Consider the following 25,235-nt stretch of genomic DNA (forward strand, 5'->3'; position numbering starts at 1 on the left):
ATTTCCTTAGAGTCACTAAATTTCCCAAATTTTCTTTTATTCTCCTCCAATTGCAATTCCTGTGATGGTATCTCCATTCCATCGTGTTTGTAAGTCCTTCATCTCTGTTTTGGCCTTCAGTGGGGACCAATTTTCCTAAGCATTGCTGCATGTGCCTGCACTTGATGGCCTATGGCCTGCCTGCATTTTGATGGCTTTGACTTTGAGAAAGTTTTTTTTCTTTCTTTAAGTATCCATGCCATGTCCCTCATATCTTCGCTCCAAGATGTGTCTTGCTCCTTGACATTTTCCCCTGCTTTTGTAACATCTGTGATCTTAGTTTTTGCAAGTTTTAGTCCTTTGCACTGCAGCTGATATAATCCAGGGCCACATTCTTAGAGTCACTAAATTTCCCAAATTTTATTTTTTTCTCCTCCAATTGCAATTCCTTTGATGGTATCTCCATTCCATCGTGTTTGTAAGTCCTTCTTCTCTGTTTTGGCCTCCAGTGGGGTCCAATTTTCACAAGCATTGCTGCATGTGCCTGCACTTGATGCCGTATGGTCCATCTGCATTTTGATGGCTTTGACTTTGGGAAAGGTTTTTTTCTTTTTTTTAAGTATCCATCCCATGTTCCTCATATCCTGCTCTTCAAGTGGTGGCTTCCTCCTTGACATTTTCCCCTGCTTTTGCAACATCTGTGAGCATAGTTTTGGCATGTTTTGGTCCTTTGTACTGCAGCTGATTTCCTCACAACCTATTTTTTGAAGACACTAAAATTCCCGATTTTCTGCTTTTTTCAATTGCATTTCATTTCAAACTATCTCCTTTCCAGAGTGTTTGTAAGCCTTTCTGTTTGAGTTTGCAAGATTCCTTTTCCCTTTCCGAAAGGAAATGAAATTTCCTTTCAGGAAGGAAAAGGAATCTTGCGATTTCAATGGGGACCAATAGAGGAATCTTTGGTGCAGGTCCATGCCCTTGATGGCATGACATGCCTTTCGATGGCTTTGACTTTGGGCAAGATTTTTTGCTTTTTTTTGTTTTTTTATGATGTATCCATACCATGTCCCTCATATCTTCCTCTCCATGTCGTGTCTTACTCATTGACATTTTCCCCTGCTTTTGCAACATCTGTGAGCTTGGTTTTGGCATGTTTTAGTCCTTTGCACTGCAGCTGATATAATCCTGGGCCATTTCCTTAGAGTCACTAAATTTCCCAAATTTTCTTTTTTTCTCCTCCAATTGCAATTCCTTTGATGGTATCTCCATTCCATCGTGTTTGTAAGTCCTTCTTATCTGTTTTGGCCTTCAGTGGGGATATATATTCAAAAGCATTGCTGCATGTGCCTGCACTTGATGGCATATGGCCTGCCTGCATTTTGATGGCTTTGACTTTGAGAAAGTTTTTTTTCTTTCTTTAAGTATCCATGCCATGTCCCTCATATCTTCGCTCCAAGATGTGTCTTGCTCCTTGACATTTTCCCCTGCTTTTGTAACATCTGTGATCTTAGTTTTTGCAAGTTTTAGTCCTTTGTACTGCAGCTGATATAATCCAGGGCCACATTCTTAGAGTCACTAAATTTCCCAAATTTTATTTTTTTCTCCTCCAATTGCAATTCCTTTGATGGTATCTCCATTCCATCGTGTTTGTAAGTCCTTCTTCTCTGTTTTGGCCTCCAGTGGGGTCCAATTTTCACAAGCATTGCTGCATGTGCCTGCACATGATGGCGTATGGTCCGTCTGCATTTTGATGGCTTTGACTTTGGGAAAGGTTTTTTTCTTTTTTTTAAGTATCCATCCCATGTTCCTCATATCCTGCTCTCCAAGTGGTGGCTTCCTCCTTGACTTTTTCCTCTGCTTTTGCAACATCTGTGAGCATAGTTTTGGCATGTTATGGTCCTTTGTAATGCAGCTGATTTCCTCACAGCCTATTTTTTGAAGACACTAAAATTCCCGATTTTCTGCTGTTTTCAATTGCATTTCAGTTTAACCTATCTCCATTCCAGAGTGTTTGTATACCTTTCTGGTTGGGTTTGCAAGATTCCTTTTCCCTTCCCAAAAGGTAATTTCATTTCCTTTCGGGAAGGGGAAAGAGACTTGCATTTTCAATGGGGAAATCAGAAGATTTTGGCTTTGGGAAAGATTTTTTCTTTTTTTTGTTTTTTTAAGAATTATCCGTGCCATGTCCCTCATATCTTCCCCCCTAAGTTTTGTCGTCCTCCTTGGCTTTTTCCCCCGCTTTTGCAACATCTGTGAGCTTTGTTTTGGCATGTGTTTGTCCTTTGCACTGCACCTGATATATTCCTGGGCCATTTTCTTTCTGTCTCCTATGTGAGCTGCTTTCTCCAGAGAGGCTGCTGCCTCCTCAGAGAGCTGCTCTCCTGTGAGTGGCCACTTCTGGGTATTTATAGCCTCAAGGCTCATGACATGTACCCACGTTACAATGGCCTCTGTTTATGATGCCTCTGTGGGTCACAAAGGACTGGTGGCCGTGGCCACTCTTTCTCCCAGACGCCTGGTTTTATCCATGCTGATGTCCCTGGACACGAAGGCCTTTTTAATGACTTTTCCCTTCCCCTTTTCTTATGCTTGTTCTTCTCTCCATGTCCTGCATCTCTTCCTTGCCCAACCTTGTGTTCCACCACTAAACATCACCAAGGAAACCCTGTAGCAAAGTACTAAATGGCTTTTCCCACCCAGCCTACCATGGTTCCTTCCCCCTCGGCACAGACCTCCTGTAGAATGATCTTCAGGAAGGCAACAGCTCCATTTCAGCTTAAGCTGGTGGCTATTGTGAAAGAGTGTGCCTGTAAAAGTGTGGTTTTTTTAAAACGATAATTAAGACAAGAGGGCAAAGCAACATGTTCACTCAATATTTCATAAAGAGGCGGTGGGGGAGGGTGGAATTGTGGTCAGTAGTATGCCAGTGTAATCTTGGTACTCTGTGTCAGCAGTAGTTTGGCCAGCAGGACCAAGGCAGTGATTGTCCGTCTGTGCTGGGCACTGGTGTGATCAGGCCTCAAGTGTAGTGTGCAGAAATGTGCCCCTGTTAAGATTTGATTAGTGAAAGATTCTTCATCCTGAATTAAGGTGCCAAGGAGATCATCTAGCAAAGTCAACAACAGGGATTTTATTTTACAGTAAATATGGCGCAGAGACATTGAAATGGACAGGAAACAGGCGTGAGAGAGGCAAACGCTGGGGAAAGAGTGTTTGGGGTGGGGTGTGGTGGGGACGACATCAAACATAGTACAGTCCAGGACGCTTGTCTCCAGCAGTCTCCCATCAGCCCTTTGTCACCATCCAATTCTCTGTACAGGTGTACCTATGGTTCTTGTGGAGGTGAGGACCCCAGGTCGTTCGTCTGGGGTTAAGACCTTTCCCCACACTATTTTAAGGGCATCCAGGGAGGCATTTCATAGCTGTCCTGTGAAAAGAGAATGGGTTTTTCTTCATTTAGCTGCAATGCTGACACCCAAGGAGTGTCTCTGAGCTCCAACTGCAGCCTGGAGCAGGGTGGGGATGAACCCACACAATGCAGCCTAGGGCTAAAGCCAGCATCTGTGGGATTATACAATGTAGCTCTGTTATCCTTCCTCAGCCCGCTCTCCCTGACCAGGCTGCCTTGCTGTTGGCTTGGGGGTGAGGGACTGGGGCCGGCACCAGGACCTACCTTTGGCAAGTGGTTGCCTTGGCCACCATCAACTCATCCATCTATGCATCCCGCCTTTTCATCTCCCTGGAGCCGTTCCCTCTGGGACCTGCCGCTGCCCCTGGGAGCTGGGTGTCCCCAGGATGAGCCATGGCATCTTTGGCCACCGTCCAGCTGCTGAACCTGGGCTCACTCCTCTGGCTGCCCCCTGAGGCAGCTGAAGGAGAAAAGGCGGCGCAGAGCCCGCCGGGCCGTCTTGGCCATGGAGCGCCATGGCCGTGGGGCCGGGGGCTGCGGGACGGCTGCGCTGCCAGCGGGGCAAGCAGGAACGCGGCGTGCCAGGGGCTGGGCAGGCACCGGGCAAGCTCCTGCCGGCGGCTCATCCCCGCAGGGCTTTTCCTGGGGAGGGGCGGCCTGGGCACGCCCAGCCTCCATGCCTGCTGCCTCGGCCTCGTCATCAGCATCGGCAGGCGAGGCACAACCCGCAAACCCCTTTGGCCCCTGGGGCAGTGCCCTGGGGAGAGTCCCGCTGTGCCCCTGGTCACTGAGGTCGCTGTCTGGAGGCGTAGGCACTGGCTCCAACTCTTCATCTCGCAGCAGGATGGACAACGGGCTCTCTATCTCTCTGTGCCTCTCTCCCGCCACTTCTTCTGGATCACAGTTCTCCAGGAACTCGTTCAGAAGAGTTTCCAGGGACAGTGAATCCTCAGAGTCCGACCCCGAGTTTATCAACAGCTCAGGAGACACCAGCTCAGAGAAGCTGTGTGTCTCTGCTGCAGCGTCTTCAGTCACACTGCAAGGGCTGAGTGGCACTGAGGGGTCTGCATCGGGTTCCAGGCTGGCACTTGATGGATCCCTGAGATCACAGCGGGATGTCCTGGGGCTTTCTTCACTGCTCACAGAGGAGGAGATGTCTCCAAAGAGCTCTGCATGGAGTTTCTCTTCCAGCAACCTCTCCAGCACCTCTCTCTTTTTCCGCATAATTTGTAGCCTGGCTTCCAGTTCCATGCACTGCTGCATGTAAACTGCAGTGTGCTTGTCTGGCCAACAAGCTGCCCTGTCTTCACCAGAGACTCCAGATAAAGGAGAAGCTGAGCAGTTTGAGCTTTCCTCAGGGTCTGATAGGAGGGGAAAATTGCTGTGGCCTTTGTCCCAAGGATCTCCAGCTAGCGCACAAACTTCTTCCTCTTCCTCAGCCCCTTTCAATAGGGAAAGCGTCACACTCTGCAAGTCCCTGTCCCACTCCCCTGCAGCCTGCATTTCTGGGAGCTCTTCCTCCTCCTGCTTTTCCTCCAGCTCCTTCAGAGAAGTGTTCCTGGTCTGCAGATTTCCAGATGCTGGGCCCTGCTCTGCCAACTGGGCAGGGCAAAGGAGCTCAAGGCACTTTGCTGACTCTCCCGTGGAGCCTTTGTTTGAGCTGCAAGCACTGGGCAGCTCATGGGGCTCTACAGCCATCTCTTTAGTGATATTTGATGGCTGGCAGTTGCAGGTGCATGCCATGGACCTGTCCTCTACCAGACATGGGCCCAGGCCTCCATAAGGGTCTTTGCAGGTATTGCCACCATGCACTGCCTGCACATAAATCAGCTCCTCCATCTTGGAGGATCCCAGGTGCTCCCAACCTGGCTGGGCCCCAGTGCAGAGTGGCACACTGCGTGTAGGTGTCACGGGTGGCAGGTGATGGCCCTGCCTTGCCACTGACCCCTGCCAGAGCCCTTCCATTGTGCTCTCCAGGGAAGGTGTTCCCTGGGCTCTGTCCGCAGCCAGAGTGCCCCATGGAGGAGGTGGCACACGCTCTGGCTGGGCCATGGGGCCCACAGCACAAGCTGTGCCTCTGGGAGAGGATCCAGAGGCAGCTGCTGCTGGCAGAGGGGGCAGCTTAACGCAGTCAGTGGAAGCTCTTGAGCTTTGACCAGTGAGCTGGTGTGGAGGTGCCAGTGTCAACTGAGGGCCATGGAGAGGCGGCATGTCCGACACGGACAATTTCTGTGGCCCTGTGACACGGCTGCAGGGCACTGAGTGCCCGCCCTCCTGGCTGCCCCTGTGTGTGCAGGACATGGTGGGGCTCCATGATGGGATGGGTGTGATGGTTGTCCAGATGACCTGAGGTGCCGCCTGTGGCCACCTGGGGGTCACCTGTGGGTAGCAGGAGGAGGCATGGGATGGCGGTGGCTGTGTGAGCACAGTGTCCCCCATGTGCCTGCAAGCCCGGGCCTGGCCCCATGGCAGGTGCTGGCCACAGCAGCCAGGCTGGGCCGGGTTCCCAGCTGGGCTCGCTGCCTCTGGGCCATTGCTGTGCCTGGGCCATCCCAGTGCTGGGCCCTGCACAGAGCATGGCCTGGTGCCAGGCCTGGCTGTCTCTGCCCCAGGGCTTCCCCCAGGTCCCACTGCAGGCTGTCCCTCCTTCCCCGGCCCTCACCTGTTGCCGCCGCCGGTACAACAGTGGCAGCCCTTCATGGGGCAGGCCATGAGCAGTTGCCTCCTGCTTCTCTGACATTGTGGGAGTGCTCTGATGAGCACTGGCCACAATCTCCCAGGTGAGCTGCTGCCTCCAGAGAAGCTGCTGCCTCCTCAGAGAGCTGCTCTCCTGGGAGTGGCCACTGCAGTGTTTGGCAGCCCCAAGGCTCATGACATGCATCCGTGTCACAATGGCCTCTGGGCACGATGTCACTGAGGGTCACAAAGGCCTGGTGGGCATGGCCACCCTTTTTCACAGAGGCCTGGTGGTTTCCATCTTGATGACCCTGGACACAAAGGCCTTTTTTAAGCTTTTTGCTATTGACATTGCCTGCACTTGTTCCTCTTTGAATGTCCTGCATCTCTGTCTTGTCCCACCTTCTGTTCCTCCCCTAAACATACCCAAGGAAGCTCTGTGCCAAAGTAAAAAATTCTTTGCCCACTCACATCACCATGCGTCCCAGCCTTTGTCTTCAAGTCAAGGTAAAGTTGTCATGAGAAAAGAGAAAGCTCCATTTGAACTTAATCCAACTACTGCAGTGAAAGACTATAAAAAGAGTGTTTTTGAAATAGAATTATAACAAAAGAAAGCCATGCAAAATCTCTGTTCTTTACTTACTGGGTGGGGTTTGGGAAGTGTGTAAAATTTTTGATTCAGGAATATGCCTGTGGCATGCTGATATTCTGTGTCGGCAATAGTGTGGCAAGAAGGACAAAGGCATTTATTGTCCTGTGCTTTGCACTGGTGTGGCTACACCTCGAGTGCGGTGTACAGAAGGGTGCCCTCATTAAGGTCTAATTAATCATAGATGCCCCTGTGTAAATGAAGGTTCTCAGGACATCATCTACAAACATCAACAACTGGGATTTTATTTAACAATAAATATGCGGTAGATAGAAAGAGGAAGGAAAAAGGAAACTGAGAAGGAAAGTGGGAGAAAATCAGGGATGTGGCAGGGAGAAAAAGAGTGGGGTTGGAAGGCTGTGCAGAAGAGCAAGGCTGGAATGGGGAGGTAAAGATGTCTGTCACTGAACAGTCCAAAATGCTTCTTGCCAGCAGCATTCCTTTAGTCCTTCCCCTCCCTGCACTTCTCTGCACTGGGGTCCTGGTATTTCTTCTGCAGTTGAGGACACCAGGTCAAACATCTGGACTTAACACCTTTCTCCAGTCCATGATGCAGGTAGGAAGGGAGGCATTTTCCTAATTGCCCTGTAAAAACAGAATGGGTTTGCCTTTATTTAACTGCAATGCTGAGGCCCAAGGAGCATTTCTCAGCTCCTAATGAGGCCTGGAGCTAAAGTGAGCTTCTGTGGGATTTTACAATGTAGCGCTGTCATCCTTCCTCAGCCAACTCTCCCTGACCAGGCTGCCTTGCTGTTGGCTTGGGGTGAAGGGCTGAGGTAGACAGCAGTGTTACGAATACGAAAGAGGCCAGACTTTCTCAGGAGAAAGAGATTCTCATTTATTAAAATACCTGCAAGGAATCGAGTACCCAGGATAAGCCCCAGTACCCACAAAGCGAGCCAAAACCACAACAGTGCGCTAACCACGAGTGCTCTAGGTTCTCCCCAGAAAACAAGTACCCAAAAAGAAGAACCTTTACTCAACCAAACTCCCCCTATTTACAGCCCCCTTTGAGTCCAGCATTGGTCCATTTTGGATCCGCATGGTGATTGGTCCATTCCCAGGCTTCTCATTGGTCTTTAACAACTTTCGTTCTGGACCAATCGTTTCTGCAGGGTTTTGAATGATTGGTCAGATCGTCCATCCAATCCCGCTTTGACCTCGCCTTGCCTGCCAGATCACTGTTCCACCAAACCCTGGACACTGTTCCTAGAACATTCGAATCAGAACCCCACCCTTAACATATGAGAATTAATATAACATAATTAATACAATGTAATTGAACTATACCCTAGTTTAACATAACTTTAACCTGTAACAGCAGGACCTACCTTTAGTGAGTGGTTGCCTTGGCCACCATCCACCCAATCCATTCATGCATCCCATGTTTTCATCTCTCTGGAGCCGTTCGCTCAGGGACCTGCCACTGCCCAGAGAGGAGCTGGGTGTCCCCAGGGTGAGCCATGGCATCTTTGGCCACCGTCCTCCTGCTGGCCCCGGCTCCCTCCTGCGGCTGCCCCCGAGGCAGCTGAAGGAGAAAAGGCAGCGCAGAGCCCGCCCAGCCGTCTTGGCCATGGAGCGCCATGGCCGTGGGGCCGGGGGCTGCGGGACGGCTGCGCTGCCAGCGGGGCAAGCAGGAACGCGGCGTGCCAGGGGCTGGGCAGGCACCGGGCAAGCTCCTGCCGGCGGCTCATCCCCGCAGGGCTTTTCCTGGGGAGGGGCGGCCTGGGCACGCCCAGCCTCCATGCCTGCCGCCTCGGCCTCGTCCGCAGCATCGGCAGGCGAGGCACAACCCGCAAACCCCTTTGGCCCCTGGGGCAGTGCCCTGGGGAGAGTCTCGCTGTGCCCCTGGTCACTGAGGTCGCTGTCCGGAGGAGTAGGCACTGGCTCCAACTCTTCATCTCGCAGCAGGATGGACAACGGGCTCTCTACCTCTCTGTGCCTCTCTCCCGCCACTTCTTCTGGATCACAGTTCTCCAGGAACTCGTTCAGAAGAGTGTCCAGGGACAGCGAATCCTCAGAGTCAGAACCCGAGTGTATCAACAGCTTAGGAGACACCAGCTCAGAGAAGCTGTGTGTCTCTGCTGCAGCGTCTTCAGTCACACTGCAAGGGCTGAGTGGCACTGAGGGGTCTGCATCGGGTTCCAGGCTGGCACTTGATGGATCCCTGAGATCACAGCGGGATGTCCTGGGGCTTTCTTCACTGCTCACAGAGGAGGAGATGTCTCCAAAGAGCTCTGCATGGAGTTTCTCTTCCAGCAGCCTCTCCAGCACCTCTCTCTTTTTCCGCATAATTTGGAGCCTAGCTTCAAGCTCCATGCACAGTTGCGTGTAAAGTGCAGTGTCCTTTGCTGCCCAACAAGCTTCCCTCTCCTCAGCAGAAACTCCAGACAAAGGAGAAGCTCAGATGTTTGAGGTTTCCTCAGGGTCTGATGGGAGGACGAGCTTCTGTGCCCCTCTTCTCAGAGATCTCCAGCCAGGGCAGATGCTTCAGCCTCTACCTCGGCCTCTTTCAACAGGGAAAGAGATACGCTCTGCAGGTTGATGTCTCACTCTTCTGCAGTCTGCATTTCTGGGACCTCTTCCTCCTCCCACTTCTCACCCAGCTCCTTTTCAGAAGTGGCACAGGACTGCAGATTTCCAGAGGCAGGGCTCAGTTCTGCCAACTGGGCAGGGCACAGGAGCTCAGAGCACTTTGCTGCCTCTCCTGTGGAGCCTGTGGTTGAGCTGCCAGATCTGGGAGTCTCCTGATGCTCTGCATCCATCTCTTGGATGGCATTTGACTGCTCACGGGTACAAGTGCATACCACAGACCTGTCTTCGAACAGACAGAGGCTGAGGCCTCCATAAGTGTCTTTGCAGGTATTGCCACCATGCACTGCCTGCACCTAAATCAGCTCCTCCATCTTGGAGGATCCCAGGTGCTCCCAACCTGGCTGGGCCCCAGTGCAGAGTGGCACACTGCGTGTAGGTGTCACAGGTGGCAGGTGATGGCCCTGCCTTGCCACTGACTCCTGTCAGAGCCCTTCCATTGTGCTCTCCAGGGAAGGTGTTCCCTGGGCTCTGTCCGCAGCCAGAGTGCCCCATGGAGGAGGTGGCACACGCTCTGGCTGGCCCCACACTATGGGGCCAACAGCACAAGCTGTGCTTCTGGGAGAGGACCCAGAGACTGCTGCTGGTGCTGCTGGCAGAGGGGGCAGCTTGACGCTTTCTGAGACGCACGTGCTGTGCCTCTGGGAGACGACCCAGGGGCGGCTGCTGCTGGCAGAGGGGGCTGATAGCGCAGTCAGTGAAAGCTCTTGAGCTTTTTTTTACCACTGAGCTGGTGTGGAGGAGCCAGGGTCAACTGAGGGCCGTGGAGAAGTGGCAAGTCCCACACGGACAATCTCTGTGGCCCTGTGACACAGCTGTGGGGCACTGAGTGCCCGCCCTCCTGGCTGCGCCTGCATTTGCAGGACATGGTGGGGCTCCGTGACGGGATGGGGAACAGAGTGGGACTGTGCCCAGGGATGGGTGTGATGGTTGTCGAGGTGACCTGATGTGCCATCTGTGGTCGCCTGGGGGTCACCTGTGGGAAGCAGGAGGAGGCATGGGATGGCGGTGGCTGTGTGAGCACAGTGTCCCCCATGTGCCTGCAAGCCCAGGCCTGGCCCCAAGGCAGGTGCTGGCCACAGCAGCCAGGCTGGGCCGGGTTCCCAGCTGGGCTCGCTGCCTCTGGGCCATTGCTGTGCCTGGGCCATCCCAGTGCTGGGTCCTGCACAGAGCATGGCCTGGTGCCAGGCCTGGCTGTCTCTGCCCCAGGGCTTCCCCCAGGTCCCACTGCAGGCTGTCCCTCCTTCCCCGGCCCTCACCTGTTGCTGCCGCCGGTACAGCAGTGGTGCCACTCATGAGGCAGGCCATGAGCTTTCGCGTCCTGCTTCTTTGACATTGTGGGAGTGCTCTGATGAGCACTGGCCACAATCTCCCAGGTGAGCTTCTGCCTCCAGAGAAGCTGCTGCCTCCTCAGAGAGCTGCTCTCCTGGGAGTGGCCACTGCAGTGTTTGGCAGCCCTCAAGGCTCATGATATGAACCCACGTCACAATGGCCTCTGGGCACGATGTCACTGAGGGTCACAATGGCCTGCTGGGCATAGCCGCCCTTTCTCCCAGAGGCCTCATGCTTTCCACTCTGAAAAACGCCAATCAGCTTTTTTTTACATTTTAATATTTTAATAATAACAAAATAATTGTAAAAAATTGTAATACAATTAGAGTAATAATAGTTTGGACAATTTGCATTACGACAATATGAGACAATAAATACAAAGTATTATAGACATTTGGCTACCTTTTTCTGGGCAGTACCAGCCCAAAAAAGGATACACGTTAACAGAGGATGAACCCTTAAAAACAATAACCTGTAGCATTTTCATACACTTCATACATGATGCATAAACTCCATTCAAAAACAGGATTCTGTCTGGTCATCATCAAATTCTTACTCCTAATTCTAACAGCGCCTTCGAGGCAGGAAGAATTTCGTTTCTTCTGATAAGAGGGCAATAAATTCTTTTCCTCTGAAAGATTTAGGTGTCCTGTGGCTGTTATCTTGCTGCGTCCTTTCTTTTAAAAAAGTATCCTACATAGCATAGTTTCTATTTAAACATTTTTATAACCTAAAACTATATTTAACACAGTACTTAAGAGAATTAATACAGCATTACTTTCTAACGCAATATATATAGCATTCATTTTAATATTTGCGAAAAGCCAATCATAAAATTACGCATTTTTCACACCATGCTGATGCCCCTGGACACAAAGGCCTTTTTAATGCCTCTGCACCTCAACTTTGCCTATAATTCTTCCTCTCCCATTTACCTGCAGGTCTCTCTTGCCCTACCTTCTGCTCCTCCCCTAAACACAGCCAAGGAAGCCCTGTGCCATGCCAAAGGGCTTTTCCCACCCACATCACCATGTGTCCCAGCCTTTGGCCTCGACCCCAGGTAGAGAGATCATCAGAAAGGAGACAGCTCCATTTGAACTTAATCTAGTCACTACTGTCAAAGACTATAAAAAGTTTGTTTTTAAAGCAATTATAACAAAAGAAAGCCAAGGAAAATTTCTGTTCCTTACTTGCTGGAGGGGTGGGGGGAGTGGGTAGAATTTTGCTTCAGGAATATTCCAGTGGCATCCTGATATTCTGTGTCAGCAATAGTGTGGCCAGCAGGACCAAGGCAGTGATTGTCCCTCTGTGCTGGGCATTGGTGTGGCCACACCTCAAGTGCTCTATACGGAAGTGTGCTGCTGTTAATATGCCATTAGTGAGAGATGTCTTTGCCTGAATTAAGGTACCAAGGAGATCACCTTCCAAAGTAAACAACAGATATTTTATTTTACAGTAAATATGGGGTAGAGAGAATGAAATGGATAGGAAATAGGAGAGTGAGAATAAACAGGGGGAAGAGTGTATGGGGTAGGGTATCGGGGGGAACAGAACAAACATAATACAGTCCAGGACACTTGTCTTTACAGTGCCCCATTGATCTTTTGTCACCCTCTGGGTCTCTGTACAGGTTGGTCCATGGTTATTCTGGAGGTGAGGACCCCAGGTTCCTGCTCTGGGGTTAACGGCTTTACCCACTCTATTTTAAGGGTCTCCAGGCAGGCATTTCCTAGTTGCCCTGTGAAAGAAGAATGGGTTTGCATTCATTTAGCTGCAATTGTGAGGCCCAAGGAGCTTTTCTCAGCTCCTAAACCCCCTCCCTGGGAGCAGGGTGGGGGTGCACCCCCACAATGCAGCCTGGGAATAAATACAGCTTCTGTGGGATTATGGAATGTAGTTCTGTCATTCGTTCTCAGCCAGCCCACCCTGACAAGGCTGCCTTGCCGGTGGCTTGGGGGTGAAGGGCTGGGGCCGGAACCAGGACCTACATTTGGCAAGTGATTGCCTGGGCCACCATCCACCCATCCATCCATGCAGCCGTATTTCATCTCCCTGGAGCCGTTCCCTCAGGGACCTGCCGCTGCCCTGAGAGCTGGGTGTCCCCAGGGTGAGCCATGGCATCTTTGGCCACCGTCCTGCTGCTGGCCCCGGGCTCACTCCTGCGGCTGCCCCCTGAGGCAGCTGAAGGAGAAAAGGCGGCGCAGAGCCCGCCGGGCCGTCTTGGCCATGGAGCGCCATGGCCGTGGGGCCGGGGGCTGCGGGACGGCTGCGCTGCCAGCGGGGCAAGCAGGAACGCGGCGTGCCAGGGGCTGGGCAGGCACCGGGCAAGCTCCTGCCGGCGGCTCATCCCCGCAGGGCTTTTCCTGGGGAGGGGCGGCCTGGGCACGCCCAGCCTCCATGCCTGCTGCCTCGGCCTCGTCCGCAGCATCGGCAGGCGAGGCACAACCCGCAAACCCCTTTGGCCCCTGGGGCAGTGCCCTGGGGAGAGTCTCGCTGTGCCCCTGGTCACTGAGGTCGCTGTCCGGAGGCGTAGGCGCTGGCTCCAACTCTTCATCTCGCAGCAGGATGGACAACGGGCTCTCTATCTCTCTGTGCCTCTCTCCCGCCACTTCTTCTGGATCACAGTTCTCCAGGAACTCGTTCAGAAGAGTTTCCAGGGACAGTGAATCCTCAGAGTCAGAACCCGAGTGTATCAACAGCTCAGGAGACACCAGCTCAGAGAAGCTGTGTGTCTCTGCTGCAGCGTCTTCAGTCACACTGCAAGGGCTGAGTGGCACTGAGGGGTCTGCATCGGGTTCCAGGCTGGCACTTGATGGATCCCTGAGATCACAGCGGGATGTCCTGGGGCTTTCTTCACTGCTCACAGAGGAGGAGATGTCTCCAAAGAGCTCTGCATGGAGTTTCTCTTCCAGCAACCTCTCCAGCACCTCTCTCTTTTTCCGCATAATTTGTAGCCTGGCTTCCAGTTCCATGCACTGCTGCATGTAAACTGCAGTGTGCTTGTCTGGCCAACAAGCTGCCCTGTCTTTACCAGAGACTCCAGATAAAGGAGAAGCTGAGCAGTTTGAGCTTTCCTCAGGGTCTGATAGGAGGCGAAAATTGCTGTGGCCTTTGTCCCAAGGATCTCCAGCTAGCGCACAAACTTCTTCCTCTTCCTCGGCCCCTTTCAATAGGGAAAGCGTCACACTCTGCAGGTCCCTGTCCCGCTCCCCTGCAGCCTGCATTTCTGGGAGCTCTTCCTCCTCCTGCTTTTCCTCCAGCTCCTTCAGAGAAGTGTTCCAGGTCTGCAGATTTCCAGATGCTGGGCCCTGCTGTGCCAACTGGGCAGGGCAAAGGAGCTCAGGGCACTTTGCTGACTCTCCCGTGGAGCCTTTGTTTGAGCTGCAAGCACTGGGCAGCTCATGGGGCTCTACAGCCATCTCTTTAGTGATATTTGACGGCTGGCAGTTGCAGGTGCATGCCATGGGCCTGTCCTCTACCAGACATGGGCCCAGGCCTCCATAAGGGTCTTTGCAGGTGTTGCTACCATGCCCTACCTTCATCTCAATCACCTCCTCCATCTCAGAGCATCCCAGGTGCTGCCAACCTGGCTGGGCTCCAGTGCAGAGCAGCACGCTGCGTACAGGTGTCACGGGTGGCAGGTGATGGCTCTGCCTTGCCACTGACCCCTGCCAGAGCCCTTCCACTGTGCTCTGCAGGGAATGTGTTCCCTGGGCTCTGCCCGCAGCCAGAGTGCCCCATGGAGGAGGTGGCACACGCTCTGGCTGGGCCATGGGGCCCACAGCACAAGCTGTGCCTCTGGGAGAGGATCCAGAGGCAGCTGCTGCTGGCAGAGGGGGCAGCTTAACGCAGTCAGTGGAAGCTCTTGAGCTTTGACCAGTGAGCTGGTGTGGAGGCGCCAGTGTCAACTGAGGGCCATGGAGAGGCGGCACGTCCGACACGGACAATTTCTGTGGCCCTGTGACACGGCTGCAGGGCACTGAGTGCCCGCCCTCCTGGCTGCCCCTGCGTGTGCAGGACATGGTGGGGCTCCATGACGGGATGGGTGTGATGGTTGTCCAGATGACCTGAGGTGCCACCTGTGGCTGCCTGGGCGTCACCTGTGGGTAGCAGGAGGAGGCATGGGATGGAGGCGGCTGTGTGAGCACAGTGTCCCCCATGTGCCTGCAAGCCCAGGCCTGGCCCCAAGGCAGGTGCTGGCCACAGCAGCCAGGCTGGGCCGGGTTCCCAGCTGGGCTCGCTGCCTCTGGGCCATTGCTGTGCCTGGGCCATCCCAGTGCTGGGCCCTGCACAGAGCATGGCCTGGTGCCAGGCCTGGCTGTCCCTGCCCCAGGGCTTCCCCCAGGTCCCACTGCAGGCTGTCCCTCCTTCCCCGGCCTTCACCTGTTGCCGCCGCCGGTACAGCAGTGGCTGCCCCTCACGGGGCAGGCCATGGGCATTCGCCTCCTGCTTCTTTGACATTGTGGGAGTGCTCTGCTGAACACTGGCCACAATCTCCCAGGTGAGCTTCTGCCTCCAGAGAAGCTGCTGTCTCCTCAGAGAGCTGCTCTCCTGGGAGTGGCCACTGCAGGGTATTTATAGCCCCCGGGGTTCATGACATGCACCCATATCACAATGGCCTCTGGGCACGATGTCACCACAGTTCACAAAGACCTGCTGGCCATGGCCGCCCTTTCTCCCAGAGGCCTGGTGCTTTCCGTGCTGATGCCCCTAGTCATGAAGGCCTTTTTAAAGCTTTTGTCCCTCAACTTTGCCTACATTTGTTCCTCTCCCAATGACCTGCAGCTCTGTGTTTTTCCATCTTCTGTTCCTCCCTTAAACATCCCCAAGGACTGAAAAATCATCTTTTTGCAACCCCCATGGTAAGGGCAGGGATGCCTTCCACTACCCCAGGTTGCTCCAAGCCCTGTCCAACCTGGACACTTCCAGGGATGGGACATCCACAGCTTGTCTGGCCAGCCTGTGCCTTTACCTCACCACTCAATAAATCTCAATAATGCAGGACAAGGGCGAATTTTTTTCAAATTGAGAATGCACCTTTCAGTTAGATATTAGGAAAACATTCTTTATTGGGAAAAAATTCTTTACTCTGAGGGTGGTGAGACCCTGGAACAAGTTGTCCAGGGGAGTTGTGGATCTGGAATTCAGATTGTGAAGCCTAGTCCAGTAGAACGTGTCCCTGCACATGGCAGGGGTCTGGAACTGGATGATATTTTAGGTCTCTTCCATCCCAAACCATTCCGTGGTGCTGTGACTCTGTGACACTTGCTCTGTCCTCCTAACAGTCACAGCTTCTCCTAACCTGGGATTGCTGTGGTATGTCCCCTTCCCTCTGCCTGTCCGCTCCTTCCAGCCAGCCTCCAGGGAGACACAGCTCATCCCTGAGCTCGTTATCTTCAGGTATAGCTCAATAATTAATGACCTGCTCAGGAACCAGGGCTGCAGTCAGACTGAGGCTTCCAGTCAGTGCAGGAGGAGCAGGGCTTGAAGTAAAAGGACTTTTAATTAATGTCCTCTACCGTATGCAAATGAGATTTCCTTGTCCTTAGACCAAAGGCAACTAAATTAGTCAAACCAAAAGGGAAGAGGAACAGGAGACAATGTTTAAATTAGAGAACAGAGGGAGGAGGATGCTTTTATTCCACAGTAATTTAGATTACAAATCCACTCTCCCCTGCACCAGTGAGCATTTCTGTCTGCTCAGTTGCCTAGTTTGTGTTTGACTCAAAGGAAGAAGTTCTTTTGTTTAATTGTTTTTTTCTTTTCCTCTACAACTCAGAAAACCTGGAATCGAAACAGCTCTGGGAAGGAACAGCCAGGAAAGCAAAGCAAGACAACACAGCAACAGTCACTGAGGTAATCACTGAAAGCAAACAGGAGCTCTTGGGATTCTCCCAAATAGAAGGTTTGGGAAAAATCTTGGGGCAAGGGCAAAAACCCCCACATTTTGCAACTTGAATAAATTCTCTTTGCTCCTTACAGGAGGATGGAGAATGGGATGAGTGATTTAGTAGGAAAGGAAAAGGGTGGATGTGTATTAGAGCCACTGGAAAGGGAGGGAAGGTGTTTAGAGACACTCACAGGGATTAAAAAAAGGCAGAAAATAGAAAGACTGGGATGTGGTGGACACACAGTGAAGTCCTTAAAGAATGAAACTGGTCCTCTCTGGCTTCATGGCACTACCTCATCTCTGATTTCATGCTCCATGGCTTCAGAAGCCTCCCTGGCAGCTTCAGGGTTAATCTGTCCCCTCAGACTCAATTGCAAAACACTGGGAAACCACAGACCTGCAAATCCATCTTGCATTCACCCTTTTTTTTTCCCATCCATTGAATTCCCGTATAACCCTGTGCTAAAACTTGCAAAAACCTTGGGTAGGTAGGTGAGGATGCTCTGGTCCATTGAGATGGGTTTCATCTGGTCAGATGTTGTCAGATTCCTCCAAATAAATGGCTGGAGATGAGTTATTTTAAGGAAATTGAGGGAATTTTGAATTTTTATGAAATTGAATTTTATGAAATTGTCATAATGTTACTAGGGAAGATGAATCAAAAATGGTTTAAAAACTGAATGGACAGGTTATTTTAATGTGTTGCAGTCTGTCTCTAAAGCACAATGGGAGAACACAGAAACAAGGGATCATAGGATCATTTAGGTTGGAAAAGACCTCGAAGGTCATCAGGTCCAACCCTTGACTCAGCACTGCCAAGGCCACCATGAAACAATGTCCCCAAGTGCCACATACACCTACACATCTTTTAAACATCTCCAGGGATGGTGACTCTACCACGTCCATGGGTAGCCTGTTCCAGGGCTGGACCAGCCTTTCAGTGAAGAGTTTATTCCTGATGTCCAGTTTAAACCTCTCCTGATGGAACCTGGGGCCATTTCCCCTCATCCTGTCACTTGTCACCCAGGAGAAGAGACCAACACTCACCTGCCTGCACTGTCCTGTCAGGGACTTGTGCAGAGCCAGAAGGTCCCTCCTGAGTCTCCTTTTCCCCCAGCTCCCTCAGCTGCTCCTAGTGCTCCAGATCCTTCCCAAGCTCCAGATCCTTCTCTGGATACAATCCAGCTTCTCAATATCTTCCCTGCCATGAGGATTCCACATCCCACACTTAGGTGATGTGTCCCAGTGTCACACTTCACCTATGAGATCACACTCCTGGTTTCTCCCTCTGATTTTGTAATATAGATCCACAAGTTTCTTTTAGGAAATTTTTTCCTTTCTTTGGCACTTTCTGGGTGATGTCCCTGTTCAGAGAGCTGTGCTTTCCTTCCAGCCAGGAGACAGGACAGACTGAGGCTGAGGAGGCCTGAATATAATTGCCTTTATTGAGCTAACCTGATGTTTGATTTTTCTCAATTCACTTGCTCTCTCCATAATTCTGTTTTTCTTCCCTGTCTCCCCCTGGAGTTACTGCTGGGGTTGTAACTCTTTCAAGGGAGGAAATCAGCTCTCTTTATTTTCCTATTTCATTCCATACCTGCTTTTGCTTGGGGACCAATTTATTTGTTGGTTTTTTTCTGAGGCTTTCTCTCCACACAAGTCACTGTGCCTGCCTTGCCCACTAGGTGTCATGAAATTCTGTGCATGCTCTCAGAGCTGTGGGCGAAGGGGACTTTTTAGCTGCTTGGTAGCAAATTGCTGGAGTTCCTCCCTGGCCATCTGCTTTTTTGGAGGTAGCCCACTCAGCTGGGAACTGTGAGCAAAAGCATCAGCTGCCGCCAGCACCATCCTATTTTCAGCTCCAAGGAATCACGACTGTTGGCTGCACTGCCAGGAACAGCAGCTCCTGGCATTTGATGGAGGTTGGTGAGTACAGGAGAAAACCCAGAAGGAGAAGGGTTTGGCTTCAGCTGACCCACAGTTAGGTATGGACAGCTCTGCAGCTCTTCCAAGTGTTCCTGTCTGCTGCAGGAATAAATTTCCTCTCTTCATTTCCAAGCTGCTGGAAGGACTAGATGTGCTGGAAGAAGTTGTGCTTGGGATTGGTGGAGACGCCTTTCTGGAAAGGAGAAATACGAAGTTTATTGGCTGGAGATGTGACTCATCCAGGGATGCAGGCTCTCCACAGCTTCATATACAAAGGTCTTCAGGGTCTAAGTGTTCCTTAATAGATTTTGGAATCTTTCCTTCTTTTTTAGAAATTTCTTTTCATTTTTCAGAGTTTTCATTTTTCTTTGATTCTTCATGTGATTAGTTACCACTTATCCCTTCTATTTTCAAGAACTCTCTTCTGTTAGGACTGGCCTGCACTCAGCAGGGTTCAAGTGGGGGTGGGGGAGATATTTTTCATTTATTGCTTGACTGGAGAAAAAGTGATGATTAATGGGAATGGTTGCTTATTTCTCAATGTTTTATTTCTTTCCCTGTGAAGGAAAAGAGAGGGAGAGGGTTTCAGCTGAGGGTTTCCAAGAAAAATTAATTAGGTTTCCCCCAACAGAGGCAACATTTGCTAAGACAATTTTGTGAATATTTAGAATTCATCCCACAAAATTCAGGGACAGATTGCCAAGGGGCATCCTGCCAACACAAGAAGACACTTTTCTCCCTCTCCCTCACACACAGCACTGCTCCAGGTAACCTTGTTCCCATGGAAAAGGTTGGGATGATCCTCTTTCTTCCTGAAGCTCCACATGAAGGTGCCATGTGAGTAAGAAACCCAAGCACATCTTTCCAGAAGCTCGTGTTAACAGTTCAGCAAATGTCGGATTTTTCTGAGCCAACAGCTTGTCAGACCCAAATAAGACTTCCACGTTTCCAGCATTGGAAGAAAATCTCTCAGGATGTTTTGCAAAGGTCTTTTTTTCTTGCCACCCTCTCCCTGATGGTGTTCTGGCCTAGTTGGTAAGTTTGATCGGGCCAGACAAGTCCCAGGAGGTGCCGGGGATGTGAATCCCTGGTTTGAAGTGGAAAGGAGGGTGAGACTTTGTCCATATGGACCAAGTCCCTTTTAAAACACTTTGATTCTGGGATTAAGAACATGTGCCAGCTCTTTTATTTGGTCTTCTAGACCTGGGCCTGCAGCTCTAGAGATTCAGCAGCAGAGAAAGTGAAGAGAGAAGAACAGAAGATGGCAACAAAGATGATGAAGGGACTGGAGTATCTTTGTTATGAGACCAGGGTGAGAGAGTTGAACATGTTCAGTCTCAAATAAAGTGAGAGGGAATCTCATCAATGTCCAGCAATATCTGCAAGGAGGGGTCAGAGGATGGACCAGGCTCTGCTCCATGGAGGCCAGCAACAGAAGAGGAAGAACAGGCAGAAAATAATGCCCAGGGAGTTCTACCTGAACATGAGGAAAAACTTTTGTCCTGCGCAATGACCAAGCTCTGAACAGATTGTCCAGAGGGGGTGTGGAGTCTCCCTCACTGGACACATTCCAGAACCATCTGGACACAATCCTGTGCCAAGTGCTCTGGGATGGCCCTGGTTGAGCAGGGAGGTGGGACCAGATGACCCCACTGTGGTCCCTTCCAGTCTGACCCATTTTGTGATTTTTTGAGAAGAAATACCTGTTCTAGGGCAGACAGTGTCTGCTGGGAGAAGAAAGACTCCAAGTCCCTTGCTGGGTTCTGGGGAAATCACAGCAAAGCCCCACTGCTTGACAGGTGAGAAAAACGTTGAGCAAATATGTGGAAGGTCAAAGAAGGTCTGAGCTTCATGGGGAAAGACTTGAAACCCCTGTTCCCCTACCTGAAAGTAGCTTTTGAGTCCTCTGCAGAGGGATCTTGCCTTGCCGTGCCCAGAGAAGCTGTGGCTGCCCCATCCCTGGAAGTGTCCAAGGCCAGGTTGGATGGGGCTTGGAGCAACTTGGGATAGTGGAAGGTGTCCCTGCCCATGGCAAAGGGAATGAGATGATCTTTAAGGTCCCTCCAACCCAAACCATTCCATGGTTCTGTGACCCCTGCCGAGTGATGGAACCACCAGGAGGACAGAACTGGCCAGCAGGACCCTGGTGGCTGGGATTATTTGGGGTGACATCTGCCAGCAGCGTGGATGAGCCCATTCACCCCAAAAACAGCAGCAATCTCCACAGGTCCCATCTGTCCCGCACTCATCCCTGTGCTCCCTGCTGCCATCATCGTCCTTCTCGAGCCGACTTTCCCTGCTTTTGTGTGCTTTGGAGCCAGGAGAGGGCAGCAATGCTCATGGACAGACACACAGTTCTGCTGCTGTGCCCGCTCCTCTCCGAGGGTCTGGCAGTGACATCCCAGCATCCTGGTTCATGTTTGGATGGACAGCACTGTACACAGGTACCTCTGGCACTTCAGGCGCAGGTAAATCCATGTACAAAACTTATTCTTTTTTTCCTTTTTTTTTAATTGCAAAAGTAAATTTCTCTGTAGGTTGGTTTGTACAGGCTGTGATATAAAACCCCATCCAACATCCCAAGCTGTGGCCAAGCAGCTTCTCCCTTTCTTCTCATGCAGATGAGACTCTGGATATTTTTAAGCAAGTGGTTTTGATTTAACTGCACTTTTTGATGAGGAATTAAAGGCCTCCACAGCTTAGAAAATTCAAGAAATGAACACCCTTTCTCCACCCAGCGTCAAGTAATAAATGAAAATAAGAGATTTCTGAAATAGTTTCCCTTAATGAGCATTGATTAGATTCACAATCTCTGCCAAGCAGTGGGAGCCTGCATCCAATGTGGACACGTCAAAAAGGTTCAATCTCAAGATAAGAAATATTTTATTTATTTATTTTTACAGCGAGAACAATCAAACACTGGAACAACCTGACCAGGGATGTGGTGGAGTTCCCAGACTTGAAGGGTTTCAAGCCCCATCCCTGAAAGTGTCCAAAGGTCAGGCTGGAAGGGGTTCTGAGCAACCAGTGGAAGTTGTCCCTGCTCATGGTAGAGGCTGGAACCAGTTAATCTTGAAGGTTCCTTCTGAACCAAACCATTCCATGAATCCATGAAGATGAAATTGGACAAAGTGTTAGACAATCTCATCAAGGATCCCTTCTCACAGGGGGAATGAGAGCTATGGCCTCTTCAGATTAAAGATCCTACTTGCTGGACATGGGATGGGGACATAAAATGCTGGAGATGTCCCCCTAGATAAGTGACCTTTAGTGAAAGAGGTCTCCTCAAGATGCCTCATCTTGGAGTGAGGATCTGCTCCCATTCTTAGCAGTGGCAGCTGCCCCAACCCTCCAAAATCTCCTTCTGAGTCCATGACTTATCTGCCATGATGAGCAAACTTTCCTTCTCCTTCTCCTTTCCCAAGCGAGAATGAGCCAAAGCATCATTTGTTTTAACAATAGACAGAGCAAGAGAGATCCACAGGCATAAAACCTGAGCTGTGGAGCTGTGCCAATCCAAAGGCAGGCAAGGTGAGAGGGAAATGGCAAATGCCTCATTGATTTCAAAACTGCTACACGATCCTGCCTGGGAATCTGTGAAGCTGTTAAAAAAAAAAAAAAAACTTAAAAGGACGTGGTGGTGTTGATGGGGAGTTGGCAGCTTCCTTTGTGCCGGCTGTTTATTCTCATACAAAGCAATCCAAATGCGGAATGTTTACCCAATGGATACCCCTCAGCATTGTGTTTCCCCCTCGGAGCCTTGCACAGCTCATTCCTCGCCAGCTGGAGCTCTGCAAAACACCTTTCTTACTCACCCATGGCCACCCACACCCAGATGCCACCCACACCTGAAGGAGCCTGAAGGAGCTTGAGGAACAGGGGTTGACCAGGACGTCTTTTAAACCAACAAAGAAACCCCTGACTTGCCCTCCTGCCCTTTTTCTCCATTTCTGCCTTTAAATTTATAAAAGACACGAGGTACATCGCTTTGATGTCAGGTTGATACTCAATTCCCAAGAGTTTGATTCCCTTCTCTCCCGCTGATGCCTCCCAGGGCAAAGGGTCATTGTCATTAAGGCCACATCCTTGTGACAGGCAGTGGCGACACAGACTTGAATTTGTAGTGCCAAAATCTCCTCTGTGTCTCTAACATGGCCCATTAGCCAAGGCTCAAGACTAACGATTTCCCATCAACCAGGAATGTGGGCAGAAGCAGCTGATAATTATAGAAATCCTGCAACTCTTCCCTTAAAAGCTCAGGAAATCCTTCAGCAGGATAAAGTTAAAAGGGATGCTGAAGTTTTCATCTGTAATGATACAGTTATAAGAGTTCCATGTAAAATATATATTTTATATATATTTATATATATATATTTTATAGCTATAGGTTTTATAGAGAGCTATAGAATCATAGGTTGGTTTGAGCTGGAAGGGACTCTGAATGCTCTGAGCCCTATCCCCTTCTGCCTCAGTAAATATCAACTCTGTTCTCCTGTGAAGACCCTCATGAAGACCCTCAGCCCTGTTCAGGGCCATGGATTGTTACCACCCAACCTCCTTAAAATAGTACAGAATACAGACTGGTTTGGGTTGGAAAAAACCTTAAAGTTCCAGCCCCCCAGTATCTGATGCATAAAGGGTGAAATTTATTTTGCATGGCTTTCTCTTTCTCAGATATATTTTGTGAGCCACTCCTGCTCACTCTGGAAGATTTGTTGCTTACCTCAATTTCCCTTTCTCTTGGAAAGAAATCTCTCTTTTCAATTGAAACTGAATTTCCTCAGCCCTGTTTCTGGACCCTGCAAAGTCCTGCTGTTCCCCTGTTTCCACCTTCAAAGGGAAGAGATGACCTTGCTCAGATCCTCTCTGGGGAGTTGCACTGAGCTTTGGAGGAAGGGAAAACCTTGTCGCTGCAGCAGCCATCAGCTCATGCATATGCCGCTGTCAGTTAATCTAAAGTCTGTTGGACAAATTCCAGCACTCTGCAGGGAAAGAAAAAAATTAAACAAAGAGAAAGAAATAAAAAGGAGCTGGCAGAGATAATGGGATATGCCAGAAATTATTGTAGCTCTTTTTTTATTCTGATTCTCGAGGTTCTTTAAGGTTTTTACCTCCTTCATTAAGCTGGTGTTTGGTATTTGCACTGGATAGGCCCACCCTAAGCTAATTATTAACCTCTTAACTAATTGTTAACTTAGCTGTAAGTGAGGATAGAGAGAACTCCGAGCCTTTTCACAGAATAATTAAATTTGGAGAAGACCTCTGAGATCACTGAGGCCCATCACTAACCCAGCACTATGCTCACCACCACACCATATCCCTGAGCCACATCCACACACCTTGGAACACCTCCAGGGACTGGTGACTCCAGCACGTCCCTGGACAGCCCATTCCCACCCTTGACCACCCTTTCACTAAAGAAATTTGTCCTAATATCCCATCTGAACCGTTCCTGGTGCAATTTTAGGCTGTTTCTTCTCCTATCTCTTTTTTACTTGGGAGAAGAAACCAACCCCTACCTGGCTGCACTCTCCTGTCTGTTCCAGAGTTCAGGCTGTTCTTTGCTTCCTAGAGGAGAATCCTGGATGCCGAAGGAAATGCTCCACACACTAAAAAGACAAACTTGATGGAAAACAATTTCACAGGAATTTCAGGATGCAGGGGAGCAGGTTCCATAGGTCAGGATGGCCGAGCGGTCTAAGGCGCTGCGTTCAGGTCGCAGTCTCCCCTGGAGGCGTGGGTTCGAATCCCACTCCTGACAACTCCTTTGCTGGCCAGAGCCATCCCACACGGAATTGTGCGGCCTCTCTGTGCAAGAGGCATTCCTGGATATCTCTCTGGTTTTGTCCCAGGGATTAACACCCACCATTGGTTGCTCACGTTGTTCATGTTGATAAAGAGTGTCCCTCCAACTAATCAACACCTGCTGTAAGTGGGGTTTTATTTTTCCATAGGATCCACCTGTCTTATGTGGAATTTTGGCTTTTCTGGTGTTTTACGGGCACTGAGGCTGCTGGTGACAAGTGTCTCACCTGTCTCGTGGGGGAAAAGAGTTCTAAGCCATGAGTTTTGGGGCTGGTGGAGGGCTTTAAATGAGATTTGAAGGGGAAGGGGATAAACCCAGGCTCCCTGGGTGAGCCCAGGGGCACCAAGCCAGTGTTGGGATTGAAATCCATCTGCTTGTGGCATGGAAGGCCCTACAGAGGGACCTGGACAGGCTGGGTCAGTGGACTAAGTTCAAAAAATGAATAAATGTGGCACGTTGTGGCATGATTCAGTGGCCATGGTGGCATTCGGTCAAAGACTGGATGTGATAGTCTTTGCCAAACCTCTCAATTTTGTGGTTCTTAAACTCAGAAATCCTCTTTAAACCTAAACAAGACAACAAGGGAAAAAAAACCTAAAAAACAGCAGCTGCAGCAGTTAAACCCAGAACAATCTTTTTACTGCACCATTTTTTTCCCTAATGGATGTGAGGCTTCATAACATTTATGCTGCAAATTCCTTGAGATGATGTCTATTATTGAGTGTTTTATCCAGCCCTGCAGTGTTTGAGTACTGCTGGTAGTAGAAATTAAACAATCTGTCAGAGCAGGAACTCTCAGCAATAACTGCTCCACTCCTCTTCCATGAGAATTTTTTGGTCATAGCTTATCTCCATTGCAATCAAATCCCAGACCCTGGGTTTCTTCCATCATTCATTTTCAAAACCAGTAGCAAATCCTTGATATTCTTATGTGCCTCCCAGGCAGACAGAGGAGTCTAGCAAACAAAGATGTATA

At 50.4% G+C, this 25,235-nt stretch overlaps 1 non-coding gene across 1 annotated transcript; it reads left to right on the forward strand.

The window, feature by feature from the left end:
- Positions 1 to 24,131: 24,131 nt before the first annotated feature.
- Positions 24,132 to 24,214, forward strand: TRNAL-CAG (transfer RNA leucine (anticodon CAG)). The gene has a single exon. It is a non-coding gene; the product is annotated as a tRNA-Leu (tRNA).
- Positions 24,215 to 25,235: the final 1,021 nt, after the last annotated feature.

This window comes from Ammospiza caudacuta, chromosome 1, assembly GCF_027887145.1.
Source record: "Ammospiza caudacuta isolate bAmmCau1 chromosome 1, bAmmCau1.pri, whole genome shotgun sequence".
In the NCBI taxonomy this organism is placed as follows: Eukaryota; Metazoa; Chordata; class Aves; order Passeriformes; family Passerellidae; genus Ammospiza; species Ammospiza caudacuta.